Here is a 15,349-nt window from a genome sequence, read left to right as displayed (position 1 = left end):
CTTCAGAAGATTCTCTTACACAAATGATTAAGAGGAAACATTTGTAAATTACTTATCTGATAAAAGATTTGTATTCAGAACATATAAATAACATTTCAAACACTACAGTATTTTTAAAAGTTCAATAAAAATGGGCAAACAATTTGAATAGACACTTCCCCAAAAAGATGTACATGAAAAGTGCTTATTTCTACTTTTTGTCAATAGGTGACAATATTAGTCTTAAGTTACTATTTGAGACCTATTAGAATAGTTAAAATGAAAAAGACTAATGATACCATGTTTGACAAAAATACAAAGCAACCAGAATTCACAGACACTACAGCTGGGAATGTAAAATAGTACAGTCTTTAGAAAAGGGGTTGGCAGTTTCTTAAAAAGCACATACATTAATCATATGATGTTGAGGGAATCTATTCTCTTCCCAGGTCCACAAGGGAACATAATTTCAAAGGCAAGAACTTCCCAGCACCATACCTCCACCCCCATCTCCCTCCGGGGACTTAGAAGTCTTTGACTTTGGTGTGCATGGGAAAAAAAAATCAAAGATCAGTCGCTCAGCGGAAGTTTAAGGAAACTCCTTTCACAGGATGGAAAAAAATGGAATGGGACAGGAATTCCTCCCAGGTTAAAAGTCCCCATCACCCACATTGGGGTGGACTCCATATCTGGATCCCCTCTCATGATGTGTGAGAGCTCCTCTCTATTTTCTTTCTCATTTTTCTCTCTCTCTGTCTAAATAAATCACTTTCTGCAAAACTCTTTGGGGTCCAATATTTACTCACAAGCAGGGTCCTCTCTCCCATTCTTGGGTGGGTGAGGGACCAAGAGCCTGGAAGAAAACAGCCCACCAAGGAGCAAGTTGAGCTGCCCTGGAACCCGAACCCGGTCTCAATGTTACTACTGTACTCCTAGTGATTTACCCAAGGAAAATTAAAGTATATATCCATCCAAAGAATCATGTATGAATACACATAGCAGTTTTATTTCTACAAGCTGAAAAGTGGAAACAACCTGAATGTCTATCAACAGGTGAATGAATTAAAGAAATTGGAGTAAATTCATACAATGGACAATTCCTAGAATAAAAATAAACAATTGTTATACTCAGTTGTGTGGATGAATCTTAAAATAATTTTGCTTAGAAAAGAATCCATACAAAAAGGAATATATAATCTCACATATAGAAAATTGTAGAAAATGGAAAATAATCTATCACCACAGAAAACAAATCAGTGGTGTCCAGGGACAGGGTAGGAGTGGGAAAGGAGGGGCAAGAGGGAGATATCACAAAAGGCACAAGGAACCATTTGTAAGTAATAGAAGTTCATCATCCTGATGGTGCTGATAGTTTTCTGGCTGTATACAAATGTCAAAACATACCAAATTGTACACTGTAAATATGAGCTGATTATGTGTCAATTATTCTCAAAATTACCTGACATACACAATAGAGACAACAGAAAAATTAGTCAATATCACAGGCTCACTGAGGGATAAGTCAACATCACAGGCTTGCTAAGGGATTTTTTTTTTTTTTTGGTAGAAGACGGAAATCTTGCTTTTGTTGCCCAGGCTGGTCTTAAACTTGGCTTGAAGGAATCTTCCTGCTTCCCAAAGTAATGGATTATGAGTCTGAGTCATTGTATCTGGCCGAGAGATCTCTTTTTACCCAATGACTTAAAATGCCTCGTGTGGCTGCTTCTGTATAGTATAGTATCTAATACTCAGAAAATCCTTGCTCATGAAAATCTTAGGGAATTCAATTTCATCTCAAAAATGGCAGTGTTGCTAGCTCTTTCACCAAAGGAGTTTGCTGGTCAATTTTTCTTGACTGCTAGATTCCCTGGGTGGGACTCAAACACTTTATCCCTGTACCTCTAATCTTAGGATCTGTGAATAGTTGTACTTAATCACTCTTTATTAGACTTAAGTGGAAAGATCAAGAATGCTTCCTCTTTGCGCCCATGTAGGAGACTCTCACCACTTCAACAACTCCCCAAATCTCTTCATAAAATTCACTCTACCAAATCTTGCCTCTTGTTCAAAACCCTGACCTTCAATGTGTGCAAATTAACCAGTTCTAGGCCACAGATTTTGAAATTTCTTCCTAATGGTAGGCCCAGCACTGCTTAGTATCTGGTATTTTATCATCTTGTTTCTGCAGCAAAAATTTTAATTTTAATATACTGTTTTACACTATTTTGGTGATGAAATGAGATAATATGTGTAATGCACTTGGAACATAGGAGCACTGAGATATTATTAGTTCCCTTCCCACCATCTCCCTTTTAAGAGTTCTATAATAAACAATGCTGGGCACTGAGGGTCAATAAAAATATATTCATTTAACAGCAGATATTAATTGATCATTTTCATTTTTTTTTAAATTATACTTTAAGTTCTGGGGTACATGTGCAGATTGTGCAGGTTTGTTACATGGGTATACATGTGCCGTGGTGGTGGTTTGCTGCATCCATCGCCGTGTCATCTACATTAGATATTTCTCCTAATGTTATCCCTCCCCAATTCCCCCACACCCTGCTATTCCTCCCCGAGCCCCCCACCCCCCAGGCCCCGGTGTGTGTTGTTCCCTTCCCTGTGTCCGTTTGTTCTCATTGAATTGATCGTTTTTATAATTTCTACTTTGTAGGAATTTGTCATCTAATGGGAAAGACAGACATATCTTTCTTCATTAATAATAGTACCTTGTACACCAATGTGCAATTTATTTATACACCTCTGCACTGGACTGTGGGCTCCTTGAGAGAAAGGTATTCAGCATAATATTTAATAATTTTTTAATTGAACTAACCATAATAGAAAATATTGAGCTCTTACTATGTGCCAGATACAGCGCTATTTTGTTAGTCTGGATATCTTCCATCCATCCCTCAGGTCCTGCTCTCTAACCCTTCTCTACCCTACTCTCTGCTCCAGGAACTCACCTGTATGGGCTCCTCTGTCCTCTAATATCTGTTTGGTTTGACACTGGAAGGAGGTGGGAAAGTGAAGTCCTAGAAGCAGAGAGGAGAGTAAGGTCAGAGATTTACTCCCCGGGCTCTCTTTTTCCAGGGTCGCTTCTGGTTAGTCATGTTGCTTTGCCCGAAAGGTCATAGTGCCTGTCTAAGTGATTTTTCTTCATAACCTTTTTCTTCCAGACTCTGATAACTGCTCCCTCTCATCATCTTGTTGGACCTGGAGGTGCTAACAGCCTTGTGGTTTTCCTAAACTTGCTCTGCTAGTAAATGTTTTAATATTACTAAGTATTACGTTGTCATTACTTTCGATGGCAAAAACCTCAATTACTTTTGCACCAGCCTAAAAGATGGGTCTCCTTGGGGGCCAGGGGTGAGATTGGGAGAGGGAACTCTGAGTTGTAGCATTTGCCAATTTCTGTGGTGCAGATACTCCTACCTTGGCTGACTTCAGGGTACCGATGGCATGCCATTGAGTATGAAGTTGGGAAGAAACGCACAGAAGCGTAGTGTTATATAATGTTTCTACCATAGATATAATAGAAGTACCCCCAAGAAAATACGTAATAGAAGGTAATACAGTAATTAGGAAACTATGTTTGAATATTTATTACCTTTGTTTTTAATATCATGTATTTAATTCTGTTTATAAAATTTAATTTTTAGTAATGTCTGTGTTTAACAACTGGTTTGCAAAAATTTAACTGTCAGCTCTTGCAACACACCCCTCACTCCTCCTGCCCTCATCTTTGCAAATACTCCCAGAACTATCATATGAATGTGTGCTCTACTTCCTGTTGAGACCCTAGTGTACCTATGATCATTTTAAATTTAATCTACACAATGACCTCTATGAGTCAAGTGCTATTATTATTGAAACTGCCTTTGCAAAAATCGTGACTGAGGAAATTATGACAGTGGAAGAGATCAGACTTAGCCAACCCCATCTTCCTTCTAACCTCTAAACTGTCTTTGTTCATTCCTCAGCATAGGCTGAACTAGTCTTGGGAAAGAATTTACTTCATAGTAAACTCTGAAACAAAATTGTTAATAGCCCTTTACCGGAAAGGCCCTTCTTGCCTGAGGACCCATCTGTCTTTGTCAGACTAACAAATTAGCTACAAAATTAGAGATTATGGTTCAGGGGCCATGCAGTCTCTGGCTGCAGGAGTCTGAACCTCCCCAAATTGCTCCTGGGAATAACATCACTGTTGCAAAACCTACAATCAGTGCTTGAGATATTTTGCAGAGCCTGGATTCCCATGCAGCAGATGACGCCACTGAGATCAATAATCTGGCTCAACCAGTTTTGAGATCACACCCAGGAGCAGAAATCAGCAAGAAGAACTCACTTCAACCCCCGCCATGATTTCATCTTTGAGCCGACCAATCAAGACTCCCACTTTCCCCTCATAGCTGCCAACTTGTCCTTAAAAACTCTAATCCTTGAGTGCTCTGGGAGACTAATTTGAGTAATAATAAAACTCTGGTTTCTCACACAGCCTGCTCTGTGTGAATTACACTTTTGCCATTGCAATTTCCTTCTTCATATATAGGCTTTGCTGAGGCAGTGGGTAAGGTGAATCCAATGGGCAGTTACATTGTATTTTATAAATGAAGAACCTGAGATTTAGAGAGATTAAATAATTTAGCATAGTTCACACACATAATACATGCTGGAGTTAAAATACAAACACAAATTAATTCCAAAGCTGATATTCTTTACCATGACACTGATAAAAGGCAGAAGTTTTAAGAGTGGTTGAAAAATGCTCACAGTCAGCTTGGAAGAAGGAAAGACAGGTAGGACTACTACATACAGATGGAGGTTGAGGAGAGGCTGGAAAGAAAAAAACTGGCAGAGAATGTCACATAGGCAAAGGCAGGGAGGTAGGCGTTTACATAGAGATTTAGGCACAGTGGGTTGAAACTATTTATAGAGTTTAGGGTGATAATAATGAAAAGTTAAGAACCAAAGCTGTGGAGATTATCAGGTTGTTTCTCATTTAGCTGAAAGTGCAGGGGGAGGGGAAAGGAATTATCAAGCTTAGCCAGAAAAACATTTCTTAACCAGGAAATGCAAAGACTTGAAAAACAAACTCCAAACCACAAATGTCACAGAATACTTCACTCTGACATTTGAATCCCAATGGGAGTAAAAATTTATTACTTCTTGAAGAAATGTAGCCATTAAGATGTTGATGGGTGAGCTTTCACTTAAAAAGGTTATTCTAAAACACTGTGGTTCTTTTATTTCTTTTTACCATGATTTGTGATTGGACAGTTAGCAACCAGGACTTTGCTCACAGCGTACCCTTGAGATACTACTGTCCTCCAAATAGTGTAGGACTTTCACCTTTCTCCTTAGTTCAGCTAAAAATGGGGTTCTTGTCACACGACCAGGAAGGATTAAACTCATGAATACATAGAAGGGTGGGAAAAATGGAATTTATTGGGAGAAAAGGAAAAAAAACCACCCCAGGACAGAAAAGGCCAGGCTCCTCCCCCAGGCTAATGACATGAACTTCCTGAGGCTCCACCCCAGTGCTCCCTCCTCCTAGTATGCAGGTTCATTGGAGGTTCTCTGGGGACCTCTTTTTACTTGGCTCTCTCACAAACCCCTTATACTTGGATTATACTTACCTATCCTTCAAAGATCAACTCTGATAGAACACTGAAGGGATCCAGATGGCAGAGCAATCACATACATTTACTCCTGGAAACTGAGCCATAGCCCTGCAGACTGCCTTTCCGTCATCCATACATTGGGGTGATCTCATTGGAGAGTGTCCTATGTAGCCCATGGAGGAAATGTGGGCCCACAGTAGCTCCTTAGAGGCTATGGCCCTGTTGGCAGGGGATTTACAGAGGAAGAGGAATGTCTGAAAAGTGTAATTTCAGAACACCAAAGTGAAAGGGGTATTCTCTGGGCCATACCTCTCTAGGCGTTACTGTAAATAACAAGAGATCTCAAGTCTTTTCTAGCAAAAAGGTTCAGAATAGGCCACTCAAAATATGGTGCCTTCCTGTATTGAATATTTTAAGCTGAAGAAATTTGAGAAATAGCAGGTTTTCTTCCCTGAGGCAGGTCATAAGACTGGTCATGTGAGAGGTGCTCTTTCTATACCTGGTTTGTATACCTAACGTACCAAGAATAAAACAAACAAACAGGCCTCAATAATTTTTCCCTGATTTACTACTCTTAGCTCATACCCATTTATTTTATCACTTCCTACTCTTCACCAAACTTGGTATAAAGACACTCAGGCTTAACCATTTCTTCAGATCTCTATTTTCTAGTGAAGACTCCATGTTATGTAAAACTTATATTAAATAAATTTATATGTTTTTCCTCAATAATCTGTCTTTTGCCAGTCCAATTTACAGGACCCCGTAAGGAGAATCCAGGAGGGTGTACAAAGAATAATTTTTTTCCTCTATTACACTAGTATCTTCCCAAACCCAGTCCACTCAGATGAACCAAGACATCAGTCTTCTAGCCTTTAAGCAAGAATTATTTTAGCTCACAGTGGTAACACTGGTTTACCTGTGATCATCGGAAATCCTGACTGGCAATTTGCCTTTGGTTACCAAAAAATGAAAAGAAAAATTAGCAATGATGCAAGGTTCTTTGAACTGGCTACACCATGGTGACCCCTGTAACCCACACATACACCTCCAGATGGACTCCCAGAGCCAGAAAGTCTGAGCCAACCTCGTGATGCTGGTCCTTGAACCTTACGACACTCCCTAACCCGGCAACAAAAGAGACAGAATAGCTAGCTCCTGCAGTGCTCAATTAACTAACCCTGCGACATTCCGCCAATGTTTTGGCTTACCTGGACCTTGTGACACCCCCCCACCGTGACATCCCCTGGCTTGCAAAAACCACCCTGAACTATAAATTCTGTAACTTCCATTGCCTACCCCAAACCTGTAAGACCAACTCTATCCTACTGCCCTCGACTAACTTTCTTTTCAGACTCAGCCTGCCCACACCTGGGTGAATCAACAGCCATGTTGCTCACACAAAGCCTGTTAGGGGGCGGGGTTTCTTCATTCAGAGCACACTTAACATTTGGTGCCGAAACCCAGGACAGGGGTACTCCTTCAGGGAAACCAGCCCCCTGTCCCCACTCTCCCTCTTTGAAGAGACCGACCTGTGACCTCAGAACATTAGACCAGTCCAACAACCCTCTTGCCACCTTCAGACAGAGTAGGAGGTCTCTTTCGGTCTCTCTCTCTTTTTTCCTTTAAATCCCAAGGACACAAGTCTCCCTCTCTAAGTAGAGGCAAAGGAGATACTCTTCATCTGTGCCCTCAAAAACTCCAACATTGGTCATGGACTCACCTAGGGAAGATGGTCTTCCCTTGGTGTCTGGTCAATCGTGGGGATGCCTGCCTTGACCACTCACCCATGTTACAGCCCAGGATTCAGTCAGGGATGCCCACTGAATACCCTGTTACCTGTCTGCTCCTTCTCCTTATCTCCACTCTACTCCTTTTCTTAAACTTATCTCCTTCACTATGTGCAATATTCTACCCTCTATTCCTTAGTCTTCGCCTCTAGCCTGCATCCTAAAAAACCTAAACCTCTCCAACTGTCACCCAATCTGAAACCTAAATGTCTCATTTTTTTCTATAATATGGCCTGGCCTCAGTACAAATTAGAAATGGTTCCAAATGGCCAGAAAACGGCACTTTTGACCTGTCTATTCTGCGAGACCTAGACAATTTTTGTCAACAAATGGGCAAATGGTGTGAGGTGCCATGCCTCCAGGCATTTTTTACACTCCAGTCCCCCTCCAGTCTCTGCTTTCAGTGTGACCCATCCCAAATTTTTCTTCTCTCCCTTCCATCATTCCCCCCGCCCACCTCCACCAATGATTCAGAATCCTCCTTGTCCATCAACCCTTCTGACCTTTCTCCTCTCCGCCTGTCAGAACCAGACACTAATCCAGGCCTAATGCCTACTCCCAGAGCCTCCCTCCTCTTCCTCTGCCCACAACCCATCTCCTTATGCCCCTCCTGCCACCTCCCCACCCCATACACAGTCCGGCTCACAGTTTAGTCCCGTGGTTACCTCCTTCACCCCTGCCCAATTCCGCTGCGTGAGGTGGCTGGAACCGAAGGCCTAGTTAGGGTACATGTTCCTTTCTCTTTATCTGACCTTTCCCAAATCAGCCAACAATCAGGCTCCTGGTTATCAGATCCCACTAAATATATACTAGAGTTCCAATATCTAACCCAGTTGAATAACTTAACTTGGAGTGACTTAAATGTCATCCTCACCTCTACCCTCACCCCAGAGGAAGGGGAAAGAGTTTATACCTTGGCCCAATCTTATGCTGAAGACTGCCAGTGCCTTGAGCCTGGCCTGTAGGAAGGTACTAGGGCAGTTCCCCAGGAAGATCCCCAATGGGAATACCAGGCAGGCTCCACCGGTACAGCCAGGTGAGATTACATGTTCTCCTGCCTAGTTGAAGGACTCAAAAAAATCAGCATATAAAATTGTCAACTATGACAGACTTAAAGAAACTACCCAGGGCAAAGATGAAAATCCAGCCCCGATCATGGCCCGTTCAGCAGCCACCCTTAGGCAATTTACTGCCCTGGACCCAGAATGGCCAGAAGATCGTCTTATTCTTAATATGCATTTTATCACCCAATTTACCCCTGTCGTCAAAAAAAACTCCAAAAACTAGATTCTGGTCCTCAAACCCCAAAACAGGAATCAATTAACCTTGCCTTTAAGGTGTTTAATAATAGAGAAGTAGCTGCCAAGCAACAGCGTATTTCAGAATTATGAATGCTTGCCTTCGCTGTCAGACAACCCCAGCCACACCCTCGGCTCCAGAAAACTTCACGGCACCCAAACCACAGCCTCCAGGCTTTTCTTCAGGACCTGCTTGGGAGGTCTGTTACAACAGGGCCTTTTAAAGCCTGTAAACTCTCCTTATAATTCCCCTATCCTACCTGTCCCAAAACCAGACAAATCCTGCAGGCTAGTCCAAGACCTTCACCTCAAGTTGTACTTCCCATTCATCCTGTTGTACCAAACCCTTATACCCCCCATATCCCCTTCCACAACTCACTATTCTGTTCTTGACCTTAAAGACGCCTTTTTCACCATTCCCTTCCACCCCTCCTCACAGCCTCTTTTTGCCTTCACTTGGACTTATCCTGACACCCACCACTCTCAGCAACTCACCTGGACCGTTCTTCCCCAAGGTTTCAGAGATAGCCTCCACTATTTCAGTCAAGCCCTTTCCCATGACCTACTCTCCTTCAGTCCATCTGCCTCCCACCTTGTTCAATATGTAGATGATCTTCTTCTTTGCAGCCCCTCTTATAAATCCTCCCAGGGAGACACTCTCCTGCTTCTTCAACTTTATACTCAGAGAGGTACTGTGTATCCCCTTCCAAAGCTCAAATTTCTTCCCCATCTGTTACTTATCTTGGTATAAGCCTTCACCAGCACACACACACTCTCCCCGCTGACTCTATGCAGTTAATTTCCCAAACCCAACCCCATCCACTAAACAACGGCTTCTCTCCTTCATAGGCATTATAGGATCTGTTCATCTCTGGATACCAGGTTTTGCCCTATAAGCCAAACCACTTTATAAAATCACAAAAGAGAGCTCAGCTGAGCCTATAGACCCTAAATCCTTCCCCAATTCTTCCTTTCATTAAAGAAGAGTTTGGAAACAGCCCCTACACTAGCAATCCCCAACCCCTCCCAACCGTTCTCCCTTTCCAGGGCAGAAGAAAAAGTCTGCAGTTGGGGTTCTTACACCAGAGCCAGGCCCACGACCAGTTGCCTTCTTGTCTAAACAGCCTGACCTCACAGTCCTAGGCTGGCCCCCATGTTTACACACCACAGGTGCTGCGGCCGTAATACTCCTAGAATCCCTTAGAATTACACGCTGCACTCCGCTTACTCTTTATAGTTCACACAACCTCCAAAGTTTAGTTTCTTCTTCATGCCTCACACACTTACTTTCAGTCCCTCGCCTTCTCCAGCTTTATGTACTCTCTATTAAAACCCTCACCATAACCCTTGCTCTCGGTCCTGACTTTAACCGAGCCTGTCACTTGATACCCAACACAAAACCCAAATCCCATGACTGTATCTCCCTAATCCATATAGCATCCTCCCCATTCCACTTACTTCTCTTTTTTTCATTCCAGACCCAGACCACACATGGTTTATTGATGACAGTTCTTCAAAGCCCAGCCAGTTAGCACCAGCTAAAGCAGGTTATGCTGTTGCATCCCACTCACCTATCACTGAGGCTGCCACACTATCCCCTTCCACCACTTCTCAGCAAGCTGAACTACTCACTTTAACCAGTGCTCTTACTCTTGCCAAGGGACTACATGTAAATATCTATACTGACTCTAACTATGCCTTCCATATCCTACACCATTATGCTGCCATATGGGCAGAAAGAGGTTTTCGTATTACACAAGGGTCCTCTATTATCAATGCTCCCTTAATAAAGGCCCTCCTTAAGGCTGCTTTCCTTCTAGCAAAGGCTGGAGTCATTCACTGCAAAGGGCATCAAAAACCATCAGACCCCATTACTCAAGGAAACACCTATGCCGATATAACAGCTAAAGAAGCAGCTAACACTCCAGTACCTGCCTCTCATGGCCAGTATTTCTCCTTCTCATCTGTTACTCCTACCTACCGTCTCTCCAAAACCTTAACCTACCAATCATTTCCTACTCAAGGCAAGTGGTTCTTAGACCATGGAAAATTCCTTCTCCCACATCCTTTCATCATCATTTTCATGTAGGATACCAGCCTCTGCCTGTCTTTTGGAACCCCTCATTTCTTTTCCATCATGGAAATCCATCCTGAAAACAATCACATTTCAATGTTCTATCTGCTGTTATACTGCTCCCCAGGGCTACCTTAAACCCCCTTTTTCCCCACACATCAATCCGGGGGATTTACCTCCACACAAGACTGGCAAAAGGATTTTACTCATATGCCCTGTGTCTACAAATTTATAAACCTTCCAGTCTGGATCGACACCTTTACCAGATGGGTTGAAGCCTTTCCTACTGGGTCCGAAAAATCTACTGCAGTTATCTCTTTTCTTCTAACGGATAGAATCTCCCGATTTGGTCTTCCTACTTCTGTACACTCTGACAATGGACCAGCCTTCATTAGCCAAATTACCCAAGCAGTCTCCCAAACCCTTGGCATCCAGTGGAATTTCCATGCCCCATGCCATCCTCAGTCCTCAGGAAAAGTAGAAAGAGCCAACAACCATTTAACGATTTTTTTTTAATTTTTTGGCCAACAGGCTTTAAATAATATCTCTCACCAAACTCAGCCCTCCAACTAAAAAGTCTGGACAGTTCTACTTGCTCTTCTCAGGATTTGTGCCACTCCTAAAGAACCCACAGGGCATAGCCCCTTTGAACTCCTATATGGCCGCAATTTTTTTCTTGGGCCTAACTTTATTCCAGCCCTCTTGGTGAATATCTTCCAGTCCTCCAACAGCCAGACATGAAATCCACCAAATCTACCAGGCTGCTAATTTCCTCTTACCCACTCCAGATACACGGGCATATGAAGACACACTGGCTGAAAGGTCAATCCTAGTTAAAAGCCTAACCCCTCAGTCTCTGCAACCTCAGCGGACAGGATCCTTCCTGGTCATCTATAGCACCCTAACCGATGTCTGTCTACAAGACCCTCCATCATTCTAGGATAAAGCTGTGTCCATCAGACAATCAGCCTAACTCCTCTGCCTCCTCCTGGAAGTCGCAAGTACTCTCCCTCACTTCTCTTAAACTCACCCAGAAAGTCTTTTCTACTTAAACCACACCTCAGAAAGTCTGTTTACATGCCCTGCTCTTGTTTACATTGCCAGTATACACTTTTCCTCTAAGCAATTACAGTTCATATTTCATGGTTTAACCCTTAGGCTACCACATTTAACTCTCTCTTAGAGCGGATAGATGACCTTCTGTGGAAGGGAACTCTCCAATTCTTCCACCCCGCTGAAGTCCTCTTCTCTTTTATACTCACTCTTAACCTCGCTCTTATTTTCCTGCTACCCTCTACCTCCAACATACCATCAACCTAACCCATTCTCTCTCCTGTTTCAAACCCTTCCTTAGCCAATGATTGTTGGCTATGCATATCCCTCTCCTCTGCTTCCTACACAGCCATGCCCGCCCTACCAGTGGACTGGGCAAACTCTCCCGTCCCTTTACACTTGCAGACTTCCTCCAACAACCCCCATGTGTACCCTCCAGAAGAACTCTATTTCCTAGGAAGATTCAACAAAAACATCCTAGATATCTCAAACCAACAGGCTTCTGCTCTCCTTTGCACCTGCCTATGTCATCTTTCCCCTTATGCCAACTCCCCACCCCCCACCCCGTTTTTGGGCCAGTAACCACATAAACAGCTATCCCTATTGCCACTCCCTTATGCATTTCCTGGCAATCACCTAATTGAATTCCCCTAAGAAACCTCTGACCCTCTTTATGTTCCTTTACACTTCACCTCCAAGGCCCTATCACCCACATTAACCAAGAAATAGGAACATGCCAGCTCCGCATTACAGAAAGGCCCTCTCTCATTACTAGCACTCTTAAAAATGTCAATAGCAAGTTTTGCCTAGGTAGGCATTTACCCTGTCTCTCACCCCATCCTTAGCTGCCCTCCCCTTCTTCATCAGACTCTCCTCTAGACCCCTCTTCCTGCCTGCTCATACCTAACCTTGTTAATGAAAGCTTACTCATAGATACCAAATGCTTTCTCATAGACCATGAAAAGAAGACCTCTCCTTCCACACAATTACCATGTCCAACCCCATTACAACCTTTAACAGCCACGGCCCTTGCTGGTTGCCTTGGAACCTGGGTACAAGATAGATCCCAGCCCCCTAAGAATACTTCCTTATTTCTTTAGTCTACGCTTCCAGTTCTGCCTCAGCCAAGGACTTTTTTTCCTCTGTGGCTCTTCCACCTACCTCTGCCTTCCTACTAACTGGACAGGCATCTGTACCTCAATTTTTCTTACTCCCAAAATCCAGTTTACCAATGGAAATGAACCCCCCCCCGTCCCTCTTGTAACTCCTACATGGCAAAAGAGAGTCATTTTATTAATCCCCTTGCTTGTAGGATTAGGGGTCTCCACTGCTGCACTCCGGTGAGGTATAGCAGGCCTTACTATTTCCATCACCACATTGTGCAGCCTCTCTAATGACTTTCCTGCCAGCATTTCAGATATAACTCAAACACTATCTGTTCTCTAAGCCCAAGTTAATTCCCTGGCTGCAGCTGTCCTCAAAAATTGCCGAGGCCTCAATCTACTCATGGCTGAAAAAGGAGCACTCTGCCTTTTTCTAAATGAAGAGTGCTGTTTTTATCTAAACCAATATAGTCTTGTATGTGATGCCATCAAAAGAATTAAAGACAGGGCCCAAAAGCTCCCTAATAAGGCCAATAATTATTCTGAACCTAGCTGGCCACTCTAACTAGGTATCATGGCTCCTTCCATTAGCAGGTCCCCTCATATTCATATTTCTCCTTCTCTTAGTTGGACCTTGCCTCTTCCACTAGTCTCTCAATGCCTACAAAACCATATCCAGGCTATAACCAATCAGTTAATATGGCAAATGCTCCTAACAAACCCACAGCATCAGCCTTTGCCTCAAAACCTCTCAGCAGTCTAAATTCTTTCCCATTTTCAAGTTTCCACATCACCCCCAATCCTGCTCAAAGAAGCCCCGAGAAACAATGCCCATCACCCCTCTCTACCACCCTCTGAAATTTCACTGCCCTTCACTTTTTATTTCTTTTACTTTTATAGTATTAATATAAAAAAGTCGGGAATGCAAGGTTCTTTGAACTGGCTACACCATGGTGACCCCTGTAACCCACACATACGCCTCCAGATGGACTCCCAGAGCCAGAAAGTCTGAGTCAATCTTGTGACACTGGACCTTGGACCTTGTGACATCCCCACCCCCGGTGACACCCCCACCCGCTGGCTTGCAAAAACCGCCCGGAGCTGTAACTTCTGTAACTTTCTACTGCCTATCCCAAATAAAACCAACTCCTATACCACCGCCCTCCACTGACTCAGCCCTCCTGCACCCAGGTGAATAAACAGTCATGTTGCTCACACGAGCCTGTTTGGGGAGGTCTCTTCAGAGTGCACTTAACAAATAACACAACAAAATTAAAATACTAATAAATAAATAATGGCAGACGTTTTTGTGTCTTTTTTTGTTGATGAGGAAGTTGAGACCCAGAGTGGTGAATGAACTTGCCTAAGTCAGTAAATGAAGCTGGAACTCCAACTCAGATCAAGCAGTTGATGCCAGAATATGAGTTCTTTACTGTTATTTAACTCTTATTGTGAGGGGTAGGTGCTTCTACATAAACCATAGGAACAAGGGGAGAATCCCCAATAAGAAAAACCAGAAAAGTAAACAAAACTACAATTGTGGGATGAATTAGAAAAGTAAACAAAACCACAATTACCAGTATAGATTGAACCAGATAGCTTCATGGTTCTAAGAGTCTCAAATGACTTAAAATCTGAATGTGTTCAGGTTGGGCGTGGTGGCTCACACCTGTAATCCCAGCACTTTGGGAGACTGAGGCGAGAGTATCACTTGAGGTCAGGAGTTTGAGACCAGCTGGTCAACATGGTGAAACCCTGCCTCTACTTAAAAATACAAAAACTAGCCAGGCTACATGTCAGGCACCTGTAATCCCAACTACTCAGGAGGCTGCTGAGCAGAAGAATTGTTTGAACCCAGGAGGTGGAGGTTGCAGTGACCCGAGATCGCATCACTGCATTTCAGCCTGAGTGACAGAGAAAGACTCTGTCTCAAAAAAAAAAAAAAAATATATATATATATATATATATATATATATATATTTCAGATCTGTATCTGAGTATGTTCAGTTAATATGTTTAGTTAGATTCAGATGCATATATATCTGAGTATGTTCAGTTAAACTGTCAGATCAATAACTGTCATTCTGGAAATTTCTGTTGATTGGCAGGCAGATCAGTGGCAGCAAGTGTTATAGACAGAGCCCTGGACAGGTGATCAGGTGAGCTAGATTTGGCATCAACTAGCTAAGCGATTTTGGGAAAGTCACTTTCCATTTGGGGCTCCCTGGACCTCAGTTTTTCTATTCACAGAGTAAAGGGATTTTCCAAAAATAATTCTTGGAAACAACCTGAGATCTGTGGTATATTGCATTACTTATCTATGCCTGTGTAACAATCCACCCCAAAACCTAGTGGCTTAGATTATCAACTATTCATCATTTTTAAAGATTCTGCAGGTTGCTTAGCTTCAACTATATTGTTTTGT

This window comes from Sapajus apella, unplaced genomic scaffold (genome assembly GCF_009761245.1).
Source record: "Sapajus apella isolate SASKATOON/1434 unplaced genomic scaffold, GSC_monkey_1.0 scaffold34, whole genome shotgun sequence".
Classification (NCBI taxonomy): Eukaryota; Metazoa; Chordata; class Mammalia; order Primates; family Cebidae; genus Sapajus; species Sapajus apella.
This window is presented reverse-complemented; position numbering follows the sequence as displayed.